The sequence below is a fragment of the Anguilla anguilla genome, chromosome 2 (genome assembly GCF_013347855.1).
Source record: "Anguilla anguilla isolate fAngAng1 chromosome 2, fAngAng1.pri, whole genome shotgun sequence".
In the NCBI taxonomy this organism is placed as follows: Eukaryota; Metazoa; Chordata; class Actinopteri; order Anguilliformes; family Anguillidae; genus Anguilla; species Anguilla anguilla.
This window is the reverse complement of record NC_049202.1, coordinates 11,869,448-11,894,633: the sequence shown is the minus strand read 5'-3', so window position 1 is coordinate 11,894,633 and position 25,186 is coordinate 11,869,448. Positions and strand designations below refer to the sequence as shown.

The 25,186-nt window shown below is 37.8% G+C and overlaps 1 protein-coding gene across 2 annotated transcripts in view; it reads left to right on the top strand.

Moving 5' to 3' along the window:
• The first annotated feature begins 8,597 nt into the window (after positions 1 to 8,597).
• Positions 8,598 to 25,186, top strand: part of pcdh15b (protocadherin-related 15b) — a 204,671-nt gene continuing 188,082 nt past the window's right edge. For both annotated transcript variants that reach the window (XM_035406550.1, XM_035406561.1), the window contains exon 1: positions 8,598 to 9,015. The gene's annotated coding sequence lies outside the window, so the exon portion shown is untranslated. The remainder of the gene's footprint in view (positions 9,016 to 25,186) is intronic.

Here is a 25,186-nt window from a genome sequence, read left to right as displayed (position 1 = left end):
ACACTCAAAATATGAGAGAAATCTGACCTCTAATTGAGGTAAAATTGCACTTTGAGGAATGCGACCTGAATGAGTGTGCAAATTGCTGAGGGCTGGAAGTGATTAGGGAGTGCATGGGGAAAGATCACGCCCACCGTGTGGGGAAAAGCAAAGACGTGGTGAGGAACAAGGCACGCGGAACAGAAATAACCGGAACACAAGGGAAACCATAAGGCAGTGGTGTCAAACTCGTTGCCATGGAGGGCCGTGTGTATGCAGGTTTTCATTCCAACCAATTAATGCTGCCTTAATTGAGTCCAATTACTCATTCAGCCATATGCGTTTAACTGCATTGAAGCACAGAATATAAGAAAATTTTTATTTAGACAATGCGGGTCACCATAGACGTCGGGTCACCATTGTGCACAAACCTGCATCCCTAATTCAGCAAATCATTTAACTAATTATATAATCAAGATCTGAGGCTGGAATGAAAACCTGCATACACACGGCCCTCCATGGCAACGAGTTTGACACCACTGCCATAAGACAACCGAAACACGGGAGCATGACAGGAAGTGTACTAAAAGGAAGTATGCATCACTAGTACAGGTGCAGAGAACCTGCCATACCTTAAAAAGTAGACACAGGCTGAGTTACAAGAGCTGGAATGCCCAACAAAGCATCAGTGCACCTCACTACTTACTGTATCATTTTATACCGACTGTCATGGGTAACCATTGGAAAGTAAAAATGCTTGGGCTCAGGTAACTTTCAGCAAAGATAATCAGCTGGCTGCAATGACAATCTCACCAGTGCCTAGCTACCCATATACCTTCTTTATTCCAATGGTGATAAAGGTTTACTAACATTTTGCTTGCTGTGTTTTCTTTTACAGTCTTTAAAATGTGTTCTTAAAAAATGTTTAAAAGACTTCATATTTTTGGGTATAAACCATTCATATAAATTTATGACAATTTTTTTTAATCATCTATCACACATCATAACCTTTATTCTCAGTTCTGTATTAGGAATGAATATGGATGCATACGCTACACAATAAATATCAGAAAAAAATTCCCAGCTGCACCCACTAATCCATTCTTATTATTATCAACACAATGTAGATTAATATATGTATGTGATAGCAATTTTCAATTTGTGGCAAATTATGAATTTTCATTATGTGTTCTGAATGGGTTTGACAATTATCTGATGCCTGACAGAATGTGTCAGAGAGAGAGGGGGGGGGGGGGGGGCTTGTGAATAAACACACCGATTTTACTGTGTGGAGAGGAGTTATTTCAAGCTGCTGGATATTAATATGTATTAACATATTGTGTTAAATCACTCAGAAAATGCTAGCTCCCATCACGGGACAAAGATTTTAGCTTTACATGGAAACTGAAATGTTTACATCAGTAAAGAAATAACCAATTGAAATTATCACTCTGGGGTTCACTGGTATTATCTACTTTTCTCATAGGCTGCCATGGAGACAACTTACACCACCCATTGACGCTCTCAGCACAGCTGTGTAAGGTAATAATCCTGTTCAAAGTAGCTTCACTGAAATAGTGTTCCTGCTACAAGATAAAATCTTAAAAAGAGCAACCACACCTCATTACCAATTGTATAACATAAGGTCACTTTATCCCTCTCTGTTATTCTCTGTAATTGCCCCCTTTGGCCATTGTTATTCTTCACTTGAGAATCGTAGTCATTTCCCATTCATAGCAATAGTATCAATACTTTAAAAGTTTAACGGTAACTTTAGAATAAATGTCTAATAGTGGAAAGTTTGCAAGCATTTGAGAGAACATTGTGTGTGTACAATTTTATGCTGACAATGAAGTTGTATTTTCAAAACTTTTAAAGCTTTTGACATCTATCCCCATCATTGTTTTTATTAAACCTTAGGAACGATATCTGATGATGCATTGTGTTCAATATAGCTTTCATGACAGATTGCTACATGAACACCTACCCAACCCTTGAGAGGTAGGATTGAATCCCGATTCAACCTTATATTTGCCAGCTCTGAAAGGTAAGTACGTGGCAAAATAGCAGCTATTTTTTGTATGGATTTGTATGGATGACATGGATTTGTTTTCTTTCAGAGGTAATTTCCAAGTAGAACATAATGTGTGTCTAAACTAATGTATAGTGTGTCAAAGAAACACAATCACAATCAAACAAGCAGGCATCTCAATGGAGTGATCAATCTGTAGCACTTTGATTTGAGCCAGTTGCAGTTAGTCATTTTGTGTATGTGTCTGTATTCTCTGTTCTGTTCTATTAATGCACAGTTTACACTTGTCAGTATGCATTAGTATGCATCATGCAGTCAGGGAATGACATCAGCCAAGCTAAATGTATGCCAAATTGAAGAGAAAATGTAAATTGGGCAAACAAAAAATATTTTAACTCTTAATAACCTAGAAGTACAGGCCTGTGTCTTCAGTGTTCCCAATTCAAATTAACTGCACTTAGCATAGCAAACAGTATGAACAAAATGGTCGCCACAGCCTGATAGTTGTGGCTTGCAGTGGTCTCAATGTTCACCAATGGTAAACACCCATAGCTAACTTCTGCCACTTTGTTGCCAGGTATGCCAGGTTTTTTTTTTCTCCAACAGAAAAGAGGGCCTCTGTTCCTCATTGAATGATATAACCTTCATATCTCTCCCATTCATCATTTGTCACCGAATGTATCCTTTATTGGATGGGGTCTCTCATACTTCTTGTTCGGATGGCTTCCACAGCCACAGCTGGTGATTGAAATTACAGCCTCTAAGATAAGGTTCAGTGGAAGAGTCTTCTTGGAACCCTTTGCCCAACTTTTTCCATGGCATCTGTAAGAAGTGAAAAGATCATTTTGTGGTAGATGCAACCCTTAATGAAAACACATAAACATTCTTCTCAGTACAGACATTTATCTTTTGCACATCTTATGTTATTTTATGCACTTTAAAAATGTATTTAAAAAAAACACCTACATTTGAATGCTTCCATATTTGGCCAATGCAAGAACAAAGCTTGCCTGAAAACAGCCTATTCCCAGGATTGTCCTTAATTTAATGCAAAAATGCAGCACCACTTCAGCCAGTACCTGTTCCAGATCTATACCACTCTCATAGCTGTGAGGCCATATATCATATTAGCAGACTGAAATAACTACCGGCATGGGATGAGCATCATTAAACTTTCTCTCAGTAAACGCAAAGGCATGCCTCAACTAGAATGCCAGGAATTTCACTGACCTATTCCATACTACAGCAGAGTCCACCAGCGCTGACTGTGCCATATATTACAATATTCCAGCATAAAATATTATTAAATTCCCCTGTTGTTAAATGTTAAACTCCCATTTCTCAAAATTCTCATTGCATACTTTACCCACTTTGTTTAGAAGGACATACCCACCCCAAACTGATAATGCACTGCTTTAGTCAACATTTGCTCCCGCTTTGGCTTGCTCAGCTGTATTTGAAGGGAAATTCATCTAAACAAGGCAGCTTCCCCAAGGCAGCTGTAACATTTTAAGTGACATCTTGTCTGTCTTGAGGAAGAAAAAAAGCTTTGCGGTTGGGCACTAAAAAGGCTGTTTGGATTGCCTGACAGATGGCTATTTTTTAAAGACAGGGTCCTCACGAGGGTTTTCAAATGGGAAGGGTAGAGGAAATTCAATTCATGCTAAACAAATATGACACTGGGCTAACACGTGTACAGTAAGAGGCGGAACACACTGGAAAGCAGTCTGTTCGGTGGGGCAGGGGGGAGGGTAAGGAGAGGGAGAGAGAGCTGTCACCATCCAAAGAGACAGCCTCAGTGTCAACAGCAAATGGTAAGGGATTATGAGGAAGTTTGTCCATGTCATCTATGGTGAGAGGCACAGACTTTCATGTTTCAGGTCTGGAATAATCATTTTCCTTACCTCACAGGATTCCATCAACTTAACTTTGAATCCTAAACATTTATTTATTTATTTATTTATTTATTTATTTATTTATTTATTTATTTATTTATTTATTTATTTATTTATTTATTTATTTATTTAGTTATTTAGTTAGTTATTTAGTTATTTATCTATCTATCAGACTGTGTTACACAGGCACCCTCTGGAACTTAAAATATGATTGAAATAGGTTCGTGGAAGGATAGTAGTGGTGCCTGTATTTCTTAATTGCTCCTAAGGGGATAAAGTTTTATTGAATTTAATTAAGCAGAAATGAATTGAACTGAAGGTGTATTTTCTTGTTTATATTGTGTGTAGGCCTATGTGTATTAGTGTGTGTGCGCTGCTGCAAAACCAAAAGCAATTTCCCAAGAATGAGACAATTACAATTCACTTTGATTGTGTGCAGACAGATTTGAGTGAAACTAAATTATCATTTGGCACTTTAAATGTTCATGTATAGTAAGTGCAGGTTCAATTGTGTTTTTTTCTATGAGAAGATGCCTTAAAGAATGTTTAACCAGCACAAATGTACTCTTCATTTCTTTAAAACAGAACTCTAGAAAAAACATGATACATAGTTATTTATCAATGGAAGCCATAGTAATCAAGTCATTCATATCTGAAAGTCACAAAAAAAAAGTCACATTGTATTATCCTTGACCAAGGCATATCCTAACACTACCACCTAGAAATATCTCATCCTAAAACAGCCACCTGGAAACAAAGGGTTTCTACAATACCCTGTGTTGTGGTGAACACAGAATTTTAGACATCAACAACAATCATTTCAAACCAATATTTTTGTACTCAGGAACTCAGATAATAAAAAGTACCTTTTCATTTGTGCAGTTAGTAACTGGGTTCATTTGTGACCAGCAATCAGTCACTTTAAACTACTAAATCAAAACTACGGGTTCTACCCTACAATGAAATTCATGACATAGGAATGTCTTTTTGGCATCCAGTTCTTCGTTTTTAAGATATTCTTCTGCACACAGGTGAGTTGTCTTGCAAAGACAGCCCTTTAATAAGAGCTTTGGATAGATAATAATGCTTCAAGGACCTTCACAAATTAAACAAATCAGAGTGACCATGCACAACACTCATTATTTTCCACACTGAAGTCAGAGAGAAAAGATAAAAACATTCCTCATTTATGCCATCATTGCCAATTCATATAGTAACTGAGGATACGCAGCTTTAATGATAATAGTACTTTAAATGTACTGTTACAAATAATCTTGTAACCATGTCACAAAATGAATAAGACACTATTCATGAAGGGAAGCAAGCCTAACTCCATTTCCAAGTTAGCCATCAATCAGAACAATGGACAGATAAGGTGAAAGAGGACTGAGGACTGTTGGGTCAAGCTAGAGCAGAGCTAGAGCAGATGTAAATGGTGTTTACAGAGCTTATAAAAGCATTCATGCAGAACAATTTCTGTCTGCCAAAATGAAAATCCATAAAAGTTGTTAGAAAGGTTTCTGAAAACTCTATCACAGAAGAGCTGTAATCTTGACAAAATGATAAAGTATATGTGCATTTCCGTCAAAAGTGGTCGGCACACATATCCTAAAACCGAGAATACACAAAGCACAAAATACTATCATGTTCTCTACTATTTACCCCCATCAGTGGGATGTTGCTTTCAATGGAATAGACTTCATGGGATTATGCATGATGGTGCTTTGTCAAAGTGGGCTCTGATACATTGCATGTGCTTCTGTGAGTATATGACACAATTTGGTTTCTTTGGCTCAAGAACAAGTTACTAGTTCCTGAACCTTGAAAGCAAATGACAAAGGATAAAGGAGAAAAGGACCAGAGCTCTAAGTGAAATGAAGTGATGCTATCTGCCATGATCATTTCCTCAGGATCATGGCAAAAGGAAAATACTTTAACTTCTAACTCATGGAGCCTGGATGATTCCAATTGGCACCACTTTATACTACTTACTGTAGATCTCTGCTCATTTTCTCACCAAGAGTTGGTTACTTGGTCATGACCTGATACTCCACACTGCAATAAGCCAGAGGACATCATGTGAATGCCAATAGGAGAAGCATTCTTTAAAAACTGTGTGGTGGTCCACACAACCATACCACAGCCATTGACATGTTTAGATCGATGTTCATAGACCCTTATTACAACTGGATGTCTCATTTATTTATGTTAAGTCATTACTAATGAAAAAGCAGGGGTTAATACTTTACTTTGTTCTACAGAAGACATTTGTTTTAAGCATTTTGAGTGGTAAACTGAATAAGAATGAAATTCTGAATCCAAAATCAAAACCACCTGCGAAGCTTAAAATAAAAATGCCAGTCTAAGAAACTTTCAGTGTGCTTTTGTTTTTCCATAGAATACATTCAAATTTTGCAAATAGGTTCTAAATGTTACCGCCTCTGTGTTATTGGCAATGAATGTTGTTTGCCAGAATATACACTGCTGGGGCAAAAAGCTGTCCGTCCCATAGCACTGCTCATATGCCAAACCTGGCAAACACACTGCAAACACTTTTCAGGCATAAAGTCAAACATGCTTTCCCGAGTGTGTTGGGAAGCTTTTTGTTGAGGGAGACTTAGAGGCCTACATGGATGCCTGTTGGGTCTATTCAGCATGGTCCCTGCTTCAGTATATTTATTTTATTTTAATTGGGAAGCATTTTACAAAGCACTTGAAAATGAGACAATGCGCTGCAGTAACCAAGGAGTTGTAATGAGTGTGTTCTTGCTCCAGTGAAGCAATATGACACTGGATAGTCAACCATACCAGTATGTCAACCATACCAGTAAATTAATTAATTGTGTGCTTTGCATGTTCCTGCAGTTGTCAGTGAGTTAATGGGAACTTTTTATGACTGCGTATTCAGAATAATTGAACTTATAAATTCATATTTACATATTCATTTTTTTTTTTTTTTTTATCGACCTTGACAATCAAGTCATGTTATGCTGTCATGTTTTTGGAGCAGAATAATTTATGATAATTATAATTTAAACTTCCATATCCATGTTAAATTACATAAATTCTGTTCATTTACTTCAATACTGTAAAACAATTATTTCACGGAGGTTGCAAAATAACACCCATCAGTTCAAATAATATTCAAATATAATATCCCACCCGGCTTGTTAAAAGCATCATAAGTTTTCAAATGAATGCAGCTCACCCAAAATATTCAAAATTAATTAAATTATTCAACTTATTACTACACTACAGTGAACTTACAACAGATTAGAGTAAAATGATTATCATCTCAAATTTGATAACCTTAGAGTCCCACATACAGACCAATATATGATCAATGCTCACTTCGCATAACACATGTCCAACAAGACACAGTGAAAGAGACTAAGAAACGTGGGATGTACAAAGCTTTTGTGCAGCCGTTTTGCAGAGCTAGGCCTATGACAATATGTTCTTTTATTTAATCTCCTTGGTTCCTTGTTAAATCCTTCATTTTGAATTTAGTTTGCCATGGGATTATATATGTTTTAAATAATAGAATCATATGCTATTCGCATGGCTGAAACCGTGGCATAGGCTCCAATACGATTAAATGAAACCGCAACATAGCAGGCAGATTCGTTTACTCCTTTAATGATTTGGACAGTAATTCCTAAATGAAAAAGTGCTTCTGAAGAGAATTGCCAAAACAGAGCTTAACATGTTAACTGATTAGAAGTCACAACGACTTCGTTACTTTACTGTTCTACACGGGCACCTTTCACCTACTATTTGATCTGCGCACTCAAGCACTGCTCTGGTGCGCTGTCTCCCTCGTCACCTGACGACGTGCCCGCTAATGCGCGACAGATGGGATGGCTCAGAAATAAGTTTACCTTGCACTCTGCTGACAACAAAAGCGGGGATAGCAAATGGGAAGTTACGCCGTTTTGTCAGGCTTCAACAGAACGCAGGGCTTCACTTTAATATCCGAATACTCAAGTGGAGCGGAATAATTAACCCTGCTTTTTTCTGAATTGTGTTCCAAGGTGAATGAATGCGAGGTCTATTCACTTTAATTTCATTGCAAGGCTACATATTGTGGTTTACATACTGTATGAAAAAAATAATTTGTTACCCGATTCAATAAAATGATATGAAATCAAAACTGTGTTGTTCTGATTATCGGCTTCGGATCGAATCAAACCTTCGAACGGTTTACAGTTGATATTGACAGCTGTGTTTGGCAAGCCATGGACTGTTAGCGCATAGACGATGGATTGGAATTTATTTCGGGGAACGTAGTGCAAGCAGTAGCCACTTATAAAGATTTGTTAGATATCTACGGTTCTTAAATTTGAATTCGATAACTAATTTTGAAATACACCGGTTGTATTTTGCCTACATCTTGGCAGTGCAAACAGGCTGAGTATCATATAGCCTACCTTTTACAGTTCATTTTGTAGGCTACTTGGCCAATATAATATGAAAACAAATGTATCAAGCCATAAGTAGTGTAACACAGCCAGTGTATTAAACGTATTCGAATGCGGGTAAATAATAAAACATCATTTTTTCGATGACAACGAATTGCTAAACAGTGCCGAATAAATGCCGCTGAAGGTGGCGCTGGAGTTCAAGCTAAGTCCTATCAAGGGTTAAGGTATCCGCTCTTGGTTTTCCTCTCCTTTCGTGCATGGGTTTATAGAACGCGTATTGTAAGTAGCCCTTCTTACTTGTCAGGAATAGTAAACTACATCTGCGGAACGTTCTCAACAAATCCCTTATTTAACCGCGATCTCAGAGTCCTGAACCGGGAATATCACCATTGGCCATGAATCGTAGATGAAAAACTTTACAAGTGCTTCTGAGATTTTGAGAGTAGCATATCGATGGGTTTGTGCAAACATGAACTGGCTACATTATAACAAGTGGATGGGCGCATGCATTCGACTCAAACCTGTTCTCCTGTTATAATTAAGGGAATGACGTCTGAGAGACAGAAGTAAAGGATTGTACATCAAGTCTGCCTTCATTTATTTTCTTTGAAACCAACATAATTAAAACTGTACTTCATGGTATTCGGAAGAAACTGAAATCTACATTCCAGGAGTCTATTGCAAGGTAAGAAAATATGGGTTTGTGCTGAAATATTTTGTTGTGGACACATTGTTTCTATTAACTATGCTTTCAGTTCAACCGAATATTATCATTGTACGCTGAATGTAGAGTGTAGCTCCGGTGTATAAACCTGGATGTTCAACATATATTTAAAGCACTTTGCCGAATGATAACCTTTGGTATTTATTGAGAATTACACGGAGTGCATTTTAGAATATTGTAAAATTGAACATATTGAGTTCAGTGACATCAGTGTGTGATTTGCATCCACGTTTTGTCAAATATAACCAATACGCGCGTGCTGAAAGACTACCACACACATTAGAGGAATTGCTGCGGTGCGCAGTAGGGTATCATGTTACTTACTATTGAACTCGGATGCATGGCTGAAGCTGCGTGGCTTTATTCCACGTTTAACTTTTCAATTAGTATTGCGTAGGCTATGCTTTGCGAAATAACATTTTATGCTAAGGTGAAATATTAGAAAAAGCCTCATCAAAAGATGGTTTCCAGTCTAAAGGATCGGGGAAGCTTTTTTATCATCGGGGAGTCTTAGGAAAGCACCGATACCCTGTGGATTCATGTCAGTATTGCCATGAAATGAGGCAACTGATATAGTATGTAAATGTATGTTGGTCTTTCGTCTGCACTGCTAGAGTTTGCATTACAAAAGTAGTCAGTATTGAACACAAGTGTCTCACGTATCCAGATTAATTGCTTTTCTTATCACCGGTGCATTGTTCTGTAATCCATACAAAGAACAATCTTCAGTGTACATTGAACTATGAGTACTTTTAAGTCTAGTAGAGTACCCTACCAAAACATCCCTATCAGACTCTTGAGTTTATTTAACATTAGTTCTTTTTCTGTGATGATGAGAACTCACAGATCACAAAATACAGACGAAAGCTAGTCATTTTAAATCGTTCATAGCAAAGATTTTAAAAAAACTTAACTTGCCTCTTTCCTATTGATTTGTAGGAAAGGTACTGGAAGCAAGTAATAATCATATTATTTGTTTAATATTCTTATGGCTACATGCATGCTCTCTTAGTTTCAAGGAACTCAGAGGCCATGTTTCACAACAATACAAAAAGTTAGTGTTTGCGTAGGACATGACAATGCGGGGGAAACCAACCATTATTGAGTCTGATAAGAAGCAGAACGTTTTTTAGAGTGGTTACTCAGGCCAGGAAGGTAGTATGGTTTTCATTTTGTGTTATAAAAGGTAATATTTTGCTTTCCAGTACAAATACATAATTTTGCTATTGGCCGTATTAATGTGCTGTGCGGCTGGGCTGTGACAAAAATGCTTAATGATCGAGGTGTCTCTGACGCCTGAGCTAAACGGTCCATTTGAATGCATGACACCGTGGTTCAGCTGAGTGAGATGTGGGAGACCATTTGTACATACTTTCAGCTGAGCACAACTAATTTCTCAGATGGCAGTGTTCAAAAATTGGGAAATTTTGCAACACAGTGGGATGACTTTGGCTAGTCAACAAGCAAGCGAATGCCAGTGGTAAAGTTTGTTCATTTAGGGCTATTTATTCCATTAGGTAATCTCTTTGTCTCAAATGAAACATAGACTGATCACATCTAATGTAATATAATAGCTGTCAGTGTTGGTGATTGCTCTTGCTATTGAGCCATCATCATTACTCTAAATTCAAGTCATGTTCACATCACGTCTCTGACATTTCTGAAGACTTTGCAGTACACTAATGTGAAGTGCTCTAGACGATTTCTGAAATGCAGGCAATAAATACTTTGATTGATAATTGTGATCAAGGATTATACACAACCGACTTTCTGCTTCATCTGTATTTCTTTTTTTTGATATATTCAAATATCAGCGCTGTAATTACATTGTCATTCTTCAAGCCAATCATCTTGCATGACCCAATATAACATCATTGTTCACGCTCACCTGTTTATCATTGAATCCCTGATGATCCAGGATGTAATTGATCCACAGGCCTGTCTTTCCACTGTATGTTTATCTTAACTCTAAAGTTCAGGACAGATGATTAGTGGCAACGCAATGAAGATGCTCAGTTACAAGCATTGTTATTTTGAAAATAAAGCGCCTGAGAATTTCAACAGTGTGTGGGTGCTTTCTGTTTTCCTCCGCTTCAATAACTTTTTATTAACCTTTGCCAGTGGATATGACTGTATGCATGCTCTGATTTTCCTGCTGTGATAAATATTTCTTGGCATATTTTAGAATGGATGTGTCATGTTCCTCCACTAGCTGCCGTTCATGCTAACTTGTGCTGTTGCTTTAACTTCTGTCATTGACCTGACATTTTGATCATCCTAATCCATTCACATGTGATCTGAAAGCATGCCTCACTGTACTGATTAACAGAGGTTGGCCATTATAATTTAGGAAAGTAGAATATTAGCAACATATCTCTTTGAAAATTAAGCTTATATTTTCTGAGAGGGAAAGCCTTCATTATTATAAATCACAGTTGCAGTAACTGAAATGATTTAAGAGCATTCATACTAATTTGCCATATGCAATGTAAAGTAAAGTTGACTTGATCAGTTGGCCTAGTCCATGGCGATATTTGTATGTGAGCATGTGATTCCTATAAGTTCTTTTTGCTTCAGACTTTAAAGTGAGGGCAAACTGCTTGTTTGACTTTAGGTTGACTTAAAGAATGAGAATAAGGCATATCGCTTCTTCTGGATGGAAAATAAGACGAAATCCCGAATCTCTGAGTGCTTGGAATAATAGAATTCTATGCATGCCCCTCTTAGCCACGAAACAATGGACGCAACCGAAAAATAGCATTTGGAGTATACAGGGAATACTCCCTGAATACTCCAAGGTTTAGTATTGCATGAGGGACAAACAGAACTGTGGTCTGCTACATATGGATAGTAGTAGTTATTCTGCCTGAATGTTAAATATAACCGAAAAAGTATGAAACATTTTCATATATATTTTTTTTTTGGAGAAGAAGAATAATGAATACAACCTGGAGACTCAATAAAATTCCCAGTAATGAAGTCTGATTGCTTTATTGTGCATGTGCAATACAGAAATAAATTTGTTAAGAGAAATAATTGGAAAAAAGTATCCTTCTATTTGAAATCACTTCTTTTTTGGGGGGAAAGATACAGTAGAGGTTCACTGAGAAAGGGGACATTGCTACAAAATATTTTCCTGTTTCACAGCAAAAAGGTGTCTTTGGAGTACGGCTGACCGGCCAGTAATCTAATATATCTGAGCAGTCTTTGTCGCAGAGATCTACTTTTAGAAATGCTTGGGCCTCAGCAATCAGAGCTGACCTCAGGTTAAGGAGTAAAATCCTTTTAACCTGCGGATGCTGTGGGGGATTAAGTGGGTGTTTGAATGAGGAACATTCCACCTTGGCATGAAGAGTATCTTCATCATGGCGCATTCTAGCAGATGAGTCAATTTGCATTCAGTTCGAATGGCATCTATGCGTTCAGCTCCTGAAGTATTGCTTAAGAAATTGTTTTGAAAATGACTGCTCTGGACTGAACTGTGGTTTTTAAAATTCATCTGGCGCATCTGTCATCCTCTGTGGTTTTCCGCTGCCCTGCCTGCATGTGTATATGAATGCATCCGTGCCTCAGCCTGGATGGGAGGGTTGAAGGTTTTGCGCAAGTAAATCAAAAGCCGTCATTTCAGCAGTGCGTTCAGTCTGTGCCTCAGCCATACAATAAGCATGTCAGAAACACTTTACTCAAAGTGGCTTTTACGAAGATTTCATTGTGCCTTTATTGGCTGTACATTCATGTTTGCACATAAACATTATGTCCAGCTTTTAAGAACTATTATAATGTTATGAAGCATATAGTGATAAGCAATATTACACGGCAGCCATTCTGTTGAATCTAAACCTCAGTCATATTGATCCTTACCCTCAAAGTGAAGTAGTCACGACAAAGTTTCTGCAAGTACACTATGCCATGATCAAAGGAAATTACAGAAAAGATGAGGAAAAAAAATATATCAGTCCGTAAAGGTTTACAAATGCATTTCTACGGCTCTGGGACTCCACCAAACCACAGTAAGAGCCATTATCTCCAAAAGGAGAACACTTGGAACAGTGGTTAATCTTCTCAGGAGTGGCCGGCCTGCCAAAATTTCTCCAAAGGCGCAGTGACAACTCATCCAGGAAGTCAGAAAAGATCCAAGGCAACCATCCAAAGAACTGCAGGCCACTCTATCCTCAGCTAAGGTCAGTGTTCATGACTCCACAATAAGAAAGAGACTGGACTGGGATTCTTGGGAGAATACCGAGGTGAAAACCACTGCTAACCAAGAGAAACATCAATGCTTGCCTCACACTTGCAGAACAGCACCTGGATGATAGCCTTTTGGAATAATGTTCTATGGACAGATTAGTCAAAAGTGGAATGTTTTGGATGATGCGGGTCTCATTATGTCTGGTGTAAAGCAAATACAGCATTTCACAATAAGAACATCATACCAGCATGGTTGTGGTAGTGTGATGGTGTGGGGATGCTTTGCTGCCTTGGCACCTGGATGGCCATTATTGAAGGAAACATGAATTCTGCACTGTACCAGATAATTCTTAAGGAGAATGTCCGGTCATCTGTCCATGAGTTGAAGCTGATGGGTAATTGGGTTGCTCAGCAAGATAATGATCCAAAACCGAAAAGCTAGTCCTCATCTTATTAGATGAATGTGACTAGTTTGTGTAAATGCTACTAAAACTAGTCATATTTGTAAATTCTACTCAGTGTAATCGCAATAGGTACTACTAACATGAAAAGAATAGGTTGAGATAACCAGTTTAAATTACTTTAGACTAAGCCATTTTATGCTCGATCTATGTACTTCAAATCTGTTGGATTCCTGTGATTTTTATTAGATTTAATGAAACTATTCTTTTTTTAGTTGGAGTTACCTACATTCTAAAAAATTATTCAGTGGCCTTGTAAAGGTGACAATAATAAACACTGTCTCAATAAAATTACTCAATATCACTGAAGTGATTGTTTGAGTTGGTCATACCTAAATAAATGGCTATTATTCCAACAAGTAAATTTGTCATGAAATTAAATTACATTCATCCAAATCATTCAGGGTTGAAGGGTTGCCATTGTAGTCATTTCTTGTTTGATATTACTCTGGAGCAGCTAATATTTTCAAATTCAGACTGAAAGGATTTGAGATCAAGGCCACCATAAGATATTGGGATTCGTATTCTGCTGTGCTGTATTGGCCATCTATTGTCGTTAGCGGATGTTTGGAATCGTATTTGATGAATGCCTGACAGGAAGCAGGCTCAAAATGTTTTGCAAAACACTAAGAAACCGAAACTGTTTCTGTCTGTGAAAACATACTTGCCAGTCTATACTACACCTGACTACAATCTGCAGTGTGGCATCTTGGAATGCAAGTTATGTAATGGGCCTGTAATGTGTCTTTGTTTTGCAAGTGAGTGCTATGTGGGAGGTGCTCAATCTAACAACCATGGTAGCTTTGTTCTTAAAGCGAAAACTCTCTCAAAAATGAAAATATAAGTATTTTTAGCATACGATAATGCAATGCTGTGTCATGTACTGCTTTATACGATAGTGCTCTTAAGTTAGAAACTACTCCCAGGGAGATACTGTGGTTGGGAAGAACACCACTCCAGTATAACAAGAAAAGTATATTTATATCAGCAATCTATTCCTGCTAGCTTTTTGATCTTAAAATCAGTTACCGTACACCACGTCAGTGTAAAGGCTCTGCGTACCAGTATGTTCCTGTCTTTTAAATTTCATTTTGAATGTTGTACACAGCTCATTTATATTTTGTTCCTTTGCCTCAAGCTTCCAGAATGTATTGCTGGTTTTGCCTATGATGTCTATGACATGCCTATGAGGCTATGCTGTTGAAACCGTGATACATCGTCAAGCATGACCTAACTGTTAAACGCTTTAATGCATATGAAAATGCATCAAGACACTTTGATTTTGTTACTATCGCAATAAACACAAGGAACAACACGTATGCGTGTAGAAAAATAAACATTTTTTCCTTGTTGAAATATTTCAACAAGGAAAAAATGTTTATTCTTTTTTAAAGTCAGATAATCGGAGTGGTTAGATTGAATGTCCCCCAGGAGTGAGGTGAAACTGAGGGTTTCAACATGAACTTGGAGAGCTGATATGATGTCAAAGAGTTCAACAGCAAAACAAATGCTAAAGTATAACTGCAATAGCAGAAAAACCTATATTGGACCCTTGTTGGGAAATGTACTGATTTTTTTAGTTCAATTGATTAGCAGGACTCTAGGTTCCAATAAATGTTTTCTCATTCTTCAAATGCAAATAAATTGTAGCTCTTTCACCTTAGAAAGGCTTAAAGGCCAGGCACAACATCAGATGTTTTGCAAAGAATACTGCCTTCCAAAAGATTAATTGCAAGTGGAGGGAAATTATTTATCTGCATCGAGGCTGTGACATTGCAATGCTCTTCCTGATTCCGGGTCGTAAAAGGGAAGGATTCCATAGGCCTAAAGCTTTAGGAAGAAATAAATATTTTTTTACTGAGTCATGCACATTAAGGAGCAGAGCTGAGGGCTGCCATGTTCTTTGTCAAGGCTAATCCTTTCCAACAAAAACACTTGGGGATTAAAAAGGAAACTGTCGACAGAAACTTGGAACAGTGTTTCAGAAATATAGCTGATTGATAATTTTTCTGGCTGTAAAATAAAAGTCAAGCGTACAATTATTTTATGTCATAGATGTACAGAACATGAAATTACTGGGTTATCTAGTGGGATGTTCACCATGCATGTCTACAAACAATTGGTTTTGCTACCATTGGTGAAATTAGTATACTCTCCAGCTGAATACTGTAAAGTCGTGTTTTGTCCACCCCGCAAACTACTTTTAACGGATACTGGTTGCAGTGATATGATGTCCTTGTAGCATAGAAGAAATCACATTTGCGGGTAGAAGAGTATTGTTTAAAAAAATAATAATTAAAAAAAAAAAATTATTGTGCATGCCGCACAGTTAGAGACTGGTCCCACATCTGTAAACAGTACTTACTACGGTGAGCAGGTCATCCATTTGTGAGCAGGTGCAAGAGTGCTTCACCATTTGAAAGGTATTCAGAGACACCCAGAAATAAAAGTTTGGAAAGCTATATTGCATACTATACTGTACTAACAGTAAAGGTTTTGTAAAGGCTGCACTAAAGAAAAGATTGTTTCCAAAACCAATGAAAATTAGAAAATGTATCATCCTAAGAAAATGAGAGGCTAATAAGTACCATATTTCAGCAATAATAATATAATGAAGGGATTTGTGTGTATCAATATGTAAGTTTGTACTTAGACAGGGAGTGTTGCCAGATTCAAATTCTTTATGAATCAGAAATCCACGAATGGTGAAGGCCTTCTGTATTGCATTTGTGTGCAGTACAGGTCTGAGCAGGTATTACAGCTGTGGTAAAGGCATTTTTATTTGAGGGAGATTCTGACATTTGTGGGAAGCTATTAATCTGGTGTGAGTTTCATGCACGAATGGACTGTGAATGGCGTGGACAAGTGACAGTGTGCCATTAGGTTTGACTCAGAAATGAAGTGAAAAGTGACAACTGTTCATTATTGTCAGTGTATGAAAAAAAATCATTGATAAATGAAAAAGGAATCTGTTAAGACTTCAGATGGCTTGCTGTACGTATTTGACTTTCATTTCTTTTTCTGATTTGTATCTACGCACAGTCTTGTTGAGGCTTGGTCGAGGAGAAGAAGTAAAGAAAGTAAACTGAAGGCATTATCAAATGCTGCCAGTACCTTCAGCTAGATCATAAGCATTGTATGTGTCCACTTCAAAGGCGATATATTTTAAAAAATATTGATTTGGTTGTGCTGTAAAATGTATTTTTATGGAGCCCATGCTAACACCTATACTTTGGTTTTCTATATTTGTTTAAAGTACCGTATTGCAGTGATCAAGGTCAACTATGTGAGCATCAAGCCATCCTAAATGCGTAGAATGTTTTTAATTCTGAGCCAAAGTCTGCTGTGAAACTGTGTTGTGGACATTGTAAAATTGTGAACATAAATAATGTGCACGGTGAGCCTTGGAAACGTGCTGTTGCGAGTGCGCTAAGATTATTGTGAGTCTGAAGTGAGTACAACAGTCCATGCCCCCACCACCCCCATCACCACAATAAATATTAGACTTTTGTACTAACATTTAAAATCTCTAAGTAGTATTTTTCAATTATAGTACAAAGTACAAATGTGGCAATAATTGATATGATGGTCCCATCAAATTTTACTACCAGTTCTTCCTGCAGCTCTAAGAAAATGTCTTAATACAAAATGAATTTCTCTTTAGAGGGATTGCTAAGGGTAGCGCTATATAAACACAATTTTAAAATGTCCTTCCAAGGTTGGTCATTTTAATGTACACTGCCTTCTCAACAGAATGGGGTCTGGGGTTTTTATGTGGCTTAGCGTAAAAGAGTCAGCCAGATGCAAAAAAAGGAGGAAATTTTCAAATTCATCTGCTTTGTTTCTCCAACAATAAATTACAGAAAGCTGGGGCTCTTCCAAACTTGGACACAGAACTGTGAAATGTTAATTAAATTTTCATGCCCATGCCTTTGAAGGGAAGCATATTCATCTTGGTTTGGTCAGTGGCCTACCTGGAGCAAAGACAGCTTCACACCGATTGTATAAAACAGAATATGCTTTGCCATGTGTGGATGAGATCAGCTTTGGCACAATTAAAACATTTTGCACAGGAAAAAAAGTGCACTTTCAGTACTTTTATATGATCATGTGTTTAGTTATCCACATTTTTTTTCCAATCAGTTGTCAGGTAGGTGTGACTTTTAAAATATTGTTTTGTGAAGAATCTGCCTGTCTTTACAAACTGTAATGTATTTAGTCGTGTGATATGGCCAATATCTACATGTCTTCTCAGTGCTCCATGTGCAGATGTTTGCAGAATTGAAGGTAGATTCAAAGGAAAACGCATCTTGATATATTGATATGGAGCAATCTTTTCCTTGATGCAGGGGCCTGGTGGGTCAATCAAACACAATATATCATACTAAAATATGTGAGACAGTTTTCTCAAGATTTCACCGGGTTGCCTGATGAATCGATTACGGAAGATGGAAGAGTGGAGGGGCCTGCTGAAAGAGGACTAATGAAGTGTTTATGCGCTGCACACTGCTCAGTACACCCTGCCTCACACGAGCCAAGGGGTGGCATCGGGGCATAGAGCAGGGGTGCTCGAAACGGGGGTCTGGGGTCCCCCGGGCAGTCCATTTAGACGTTTAACTGTGTAATTCCATTGTCATTTATTGCATATTTATTTTGTACATACTCAATGCAATGGCGTACAAAATTCACGCAAATTAACGAAACAAAATTAAACCGAAACATCTGGGTGGTCGGAGTTGGAGGGAGGAAAGTGTTAAGCCTGTTTGAAAATAAAAACAAGCTGGATTCAGAACACAATAGTAATTTTTTTTTCAAGAGGACTCAAATATGCTACTGAGTGGCACTAGACTGATTAATAGCTACTTGAAAGCATCATTGGAGGGTGTATGGGCAGTTTTAATGCCAATTTGTCATTCTGTGGAAATACTCTCAACAGTAATGGAATACTTGTGAATGCAATACATACAATAGCTTTGTAATGTATCTGGTTTTTATAATGCATTCTCTGTTGTTGTTGTATTTTCTCAAGTGGACTGAATCAACACATAGTCAGTTTCAAGAAAGGGATCTTTCTCAGCTCAAGCCCCAGTGCAGTTCTAAACCACTATGTTCAGTTTTGATGTTATATGCACATTTGGAAAAAAAGGAAGTTTTTTGCTCCGTGGTCAGTTATCTTTTCAGACATTACCTCTGAGCAATTATCTGTGGTTCCATTAACTCGGAAGACAAGTGGATATATGTTACTAAGATATACCTTAAGCAATAGGTACATTGATCTGCAGAGCAGGTACAGTAATGCTTCTTTGCTTTTGTTGGAGGAGAATGATTTATTGCTATCATGCTCTAAGATTGGAATATCAGGTCATAGTTGGACTTTACCATAATGAACTCTTCTCTGTTATTTTCAAAATCATAGAACAAATCATGGAAAAAATGTGCAATGGGAGGGTAATACACGTTTTATTTATTTATTTTTATTTACAATGACATTAAGAGCTACAGTTGGATTTTATGTCATAGCTTCTGTTTGAAATTGCTGTAAAGTTTGATCATAGAGTATGAGCTAGACATATATATATATATATATGATTATATATATATATATATATATATATATGTATATATATATATGATTTAAAAAATCAATGTTTTGTGTGTTTTGCTTATTCAGGCAGGAAGAAAAAAGAGAGTATCAGACAGAGAAGGGATCACCAGTCAGAAAATACCATGGCAGGGATCCAACCCCCACCTGCTTATATGGCTCAAGAGTTGGCCCCCCTACAGACTGTGCCACATGTCTTGCCAAAATAATATAATTTCCATACAAAGAAAAGGGTTCTATATTTTATTACTCATAATGTATCCCTTTAAATCATGTGAGAATATATTATGGAATGAAAACAAACAATGGAGTCTTCAGATAGGTCCCCACCCCGCTGAGCATGTGTTGTATAGATTTTGGAATAAGGCTTTTAATACTTGTCAGCTCATACTTGTTTCTATTGAAATGTGGTCACCTTTTCTGACAAGTTCATTGCTTGAATATTTTTCATTTTGCATTGATGACATTTTTATTTTGCTTCCTAAGCAGTATTGAATGAGTGCCATGGGGTTCTGTAGCATCCAACCACGCATTGAATATAATGGAATAAAGGCAGTGTGGGAAATGTATTTTATACTTGGAGTGGCCATTCAGCCTCTCTTTGCAAGGTATCCTGCAGCTGTGCCAAATGGAAATATTGCATCTCTTTATTAATTTAACAACATTGCATTTTTACGTGGCCAACGAGATAAATCTTTTGTGCGCGGGGCTGTATCAAATAGATAGTAACACATTTAATTCTATAAAAATCCATTTGCTGTCATCACAAGTAAAATCATTTTAAAGGGTGGAAACAAAATCATGGCGGTGTTCTGTCAACTGCCATTATTGTTTACTGTAATATAATAACCCCGTATTTTATTGCATAGAGCTGGGGTGTGTGTTGAGTGTACGATATAATGCATGGAACATCAGCGGACTCTCCAGTGCATCTTACACTCTCAGACATCTTAAGGCGAGATTTATTTTCCCTAAGCTGAATCAATTATTTTCATAGCAGGCAGACTTAATGTCTGAATAAGACGCTATTAAATATTGGCAGCTCAACAAACCCTCTGAATTCCCACTCTTGTTTCCAAGTAGTTAGCCTAACCTAACCTGCAGGTATCTGCCTCTGCCTCTTCTAATAACTGATAACGTCCTCGTGTTCAAACCAGTGAATCGTAGAGATATGGCTACGTGAACGCACTGAACAACGTGAATGCACTGAACAAAAAACGATCCCACGAAGGTCTGTAGTTCGCCCACTGTGTTTGGCCGTGGCCCATGTTTGGTAAACCGCAGGAGAAATAAGATGCCGCACTTCCCTGAGTAAACTCATTCAACCAACATATAGATGTCCTTTTCAGTAAATTGTTTATTTTTGATGTGTAACCATGCAAACCTATAGCATTTTGTATTGTGAGTCATTGCAAAGTGAGATGGGTTTTCCACAGTACATTTACCCTTTCAGGTTATCGGTAAGCTCCAAAGCTCAAAAGAAGCTTGTACAGTGATGTTATGTTTCCAGAGGTACCACCTCAAGAGGCATTAGGGAGCTGCGCAAGCTGCTTTGATGTTACTCGAAGTCTGTTTTCTTGCTTCAGATCACAAACCCTCTAATGCCCTTTTACCAACCATTATAAAGCTGGCACGTTGCCGGAAACTTCTGTGAATATGTAAAACATCCTTCAGAACATGCAGAACATGTCTGACCCAATCAAATCATTCACTATGAATGAAATAAACAAAACAAAACACCATAAAGTTAACTATACCTTTATTGTGTTTCTACATAGAGACTCGGTTGGGTGATATTGACCACAAGCAATGCACTGATGTTGTAAATTTCAGAAATTTGTATACTGAATGCCCAGCACATGTTCTTGTATGTTAGATTTGTCTATTCATGAATATCATACGTACATTCTTGGAATACATTCACATTTGTGATGTACGCTGTACATTTTTGAGTTGGCTTTATTTTTGAATGCCCTGCTATTTTTAATGATCATTTCAGAAATTAGGAAGCTTGTTTTGGTCAGATTTTACATTCAGCCTGGCATCAGGTAAACAAAGCTGTTCCTAGTTTGCCATAATGATGCTCATGACCTAATTGATGGAAAACAGTTTTTTTTTAATTTTATGTGGAGAGCACAGTTGGGTTCCTGGAATGAGTAGAACTAGCAGTTTTTTCATTGCGAGTGTGTTGATATGCCAGTGTGTTGATCGGGGAGATTGGGGGTATGACGCACTGTAACTTTGATTGCTTTCCCCTACTGCAGGCTTGCCTGCTGATGACTCTTCAGAGATTTTTCATTAAAGGCCTGCGCTCTATCCTAGTTTTACATTTTATGGAATACGTGGAATCTGACCTTGGTCCAGCGTAGATAGGAATACAGGAACGCAGGTTCTAAAGAAAATGGAAAATGATTTTCCATTCAGACTCTGGGTTCTACTTGCTGGGCAGTACGTGCTTCCCTTTAATTTTTTACACGCATCACTGCGTTTTCCCACTTTCTCTCATTGTAGTTAGAAACTTTATTTTCTGTTCTTATGGGTTCTAGTACAAAGATTTGCAGTCTCGTCCTTCTTGCAAACACTGCCATCTTGGGACTAGCTACGTAAGGGAAGCAGTGATTTGTATGTGCTGCAGTTTCTTACATATTTGTTCATTTTTTAAAATAAGGTTTTCATATCACTGAACCTCTCCAATGTGATGAAATAAGACAACTAACACTGAACCGAAAACTAATAAGATACACTTCTCATATTAGCAACCTTTTGAAAATATGTTGCTCTTGAAAAAACCTTTTTTGGGGGGGGGGGGGGGGGGGCAGCTACAGATGGTCTCTTATTAACAACATGATTAGAGCTAGATATTTCACTGGGTCTTTGTCTCACTTGAAATTGGATCATTTCTCTTTTGTTTGGGCTACCATAATGGCTACAGAGATGTGCAGAATTAACCACACAGTGGCAGTGTTAATTCGGAGCTAACAAAGTACAGTATGAGTCCAATTGGGACCATATATACATGTATTCTGTAAGAGTTTATTTAACACTGAGCATTTACTGTGCAGCATGGACTGAATGGGATTGTCATTGTTGGAGTCTGCCATGGTGTTTTCTAAGTTGGAGTTATATTGTGTTACCTCTTGTGATGAGCTGCATACAGCTTTCCTTAATTTAATTTCTATGGCGTATGAAATGTTATTTATGTGATTTTCCATGCACTGCAACCTTCCTCTGTGGCTGAAGAAACTGAAAGAAATGGACTGTTTACAATTGTCAATCCATTGGTGGTACCCGTCATGTACCTGGCATTCACTGTGTAGTGCGTTCGTATTTGGACATCCATAGTCCCCTAAAATGGGGGGGAATATGTAAAAAAAAAAAAGGTTATTAGTTATCATTGTTATTTGCGCATGCCATCACTGAATTGAATTTGGAAGAGCCAATCAAGCAGCTCAGCTGCAGTGAGTTCATGTGTACTCCCCACATGCATGTTTTAAAGGTAGACTGCAGGTGCCTGTCAAGTCACCCTTGAGTGATGAGCTATGGACAGCCCTGTCAACAGAAACCCTCTCTTTCAGTGCTGCACTATGTCCAATTATGTACCATAGCATAGCTTGTCATTAGCAGTCACTTGCCATCTGCTAGAACCTAGAACAAAATCTGCCCAACTCTATGAAGGCAGCCCATGCTTAGCTGTGTCAATGTACTGTATGCCTTTCATAAAAAAACGTGCGTGAGACACCTACTGAAACCGTTTGGGTATGAATATGAACTCCAGTCATCCTGACACACAGGATTGCTGCTGTTACATTGGGTTTTTTGTTTTGTTTTGTTTTTGCCTAGATTATCTTTCATTGTTGCAAACACCAAATGGGATGAGATGATGAGGGTGATGCAAAATGAAATTTCCCACAGCCAGGTTACTTATTTGTGAGTGCCTCCACAGAGGCTACTGATAATCTGTGATTTGCATTGCATTACAGATCTTTCAGCTGTGACTTTTCCTGCTTGCACCAAAGCAGATATTAGCAGGTGGCCGTGGCACTCGAATTTCTCTGTTGACTTTGGGGCTTGTTACCCATGTAACTAAGATAAGACAGGACCAGTCTTCCCCCAGGCCTTGCAGTGACACCGATTAACCTACCCGATAAAGCAGTATGGTGTTGTCAACTGATAGAGGTAGAAGTTTGAAGTAGCTATGTAGTGTCTTTGCATTTAACATGACAGTCATGCTCTGCAGTGCTTTGCTTTATGGAGGGCTTGGAGAACAGCTCATTTGAAAATTAAGATTAAGATTTAAATAATTAGTATTTCATCATTATTATAATTATCTTTTTCATTTTTTTTTTTTACCATTCAGAACATGTAACATGTACTCCATTCTCAAGTTCAGCTGGTTCCTCAGAAGCTGTTTTTAAAGGTAGCCTGAGGTACTTTGATTCTACTTTCATAGTGATGCAGGATCAAAAACATTTGGGGTGATCTTCAGAAGAATGTGAAACTAGGCGCAGTGCCAGTATCCTCTGCCTGTTGCGCTGTGTCCACTTGTGGTCCACTATTTTCAAAAAATGTTAATGATGGTGAGGCGAGGCCAGATGCAACGACGGACATTTGTGGATCTATTTTGCTGTGCCTCCAACTATATCAGCCTCCAAATAAGATGTAAAATCGCGCAATTTTAAAAACCTTTGCTACATCTAGTTCACATTTTCTAATGCATATATCACTGCATGATTAGCACTCATGATTGCTCCATAAACTTAATTTAAATGCAGGTTTGCCAAGAATATAGGATAGTCAGCTATCTTTAGTCTGTGTCTTCGTTTTGATGAATGCATGATTATAGTCTAAGATGTGCCACCCATAAACCTGAATGTAATAACTGTGACAAATTAAAATGGACTCTTGGTTCTAAAAGTGGACCGTCTTTTTGTTTCTCGAAACACACCTATTTACAGTTTGATTCAGGTAGAATTAGCATGCATAGAATTGCAATTGAGGCACTAAAAATGAAGAAGCTTACATAAGTGGAGAGCACACAGAGTGATTTAGAATGGACATCGCCAGGCTTCAGTATCCCAAGTTTTGTTTTTGAAAGCATCGTCTTCATTGTCTGCTCAAGACAATGTTCTGCACCCGGCTGAAGTGAGGTTTCGCTTAATGGATCTCAGCAGTGCGTGTATTTCTTTGCTGCCAAGAAAGAAAAAGACAATGTTCCATTAACTGCACATACAGGTGATGTTTCTGTCCTTGACAAACACTGGGACTTGACTCGGTGCCGGCCAGGGTCTGAAGATTCGCTTTTTCTTGTCAGTGGCATGTGCAGATTATGATCGGTTAACGTAATTCCACGATAGCTGTTCACTGGAATTAAAGTTGTTAACTGATAAACAGTTTGTTTGCTCCGTATTGTGGGGAATCTCAAATTGATGGGGAAAATGAGAAATGTGAAAAATGGAAAACAGGTACAGAAATTTTAATGTTTTGGGAATATTTGTGAAAGCAGTGCCATGGACTGTTCAGATCTTGATCAAGACAGTGAAAAGCACAATTTGATGAAATCATTTTTATTTCTATTTCCATGTATGCCTGTTTTTTTATTCCAAATACAAATATGGTGTGTAAAGGTTTATCTCCTTTAAATTGAAAATGGCTCAACACACCAACATGTCATATTTAGCAAATGCACCTTTATTTCCGCAACTTCATTTGTAGAAAGATATATATTTTTATTTCTGTAATACACATCTTCTATCATTTACTGCATTTAATGATGCATTTATGGATACGTGGAGCTGGGATATGCTGTGGTAAACTTAGTGCTATCCTGGTGATGTCTTACTGAAGTCTTCGCTGTTTTACAACTTAGGCTCTGTTAGCTGTT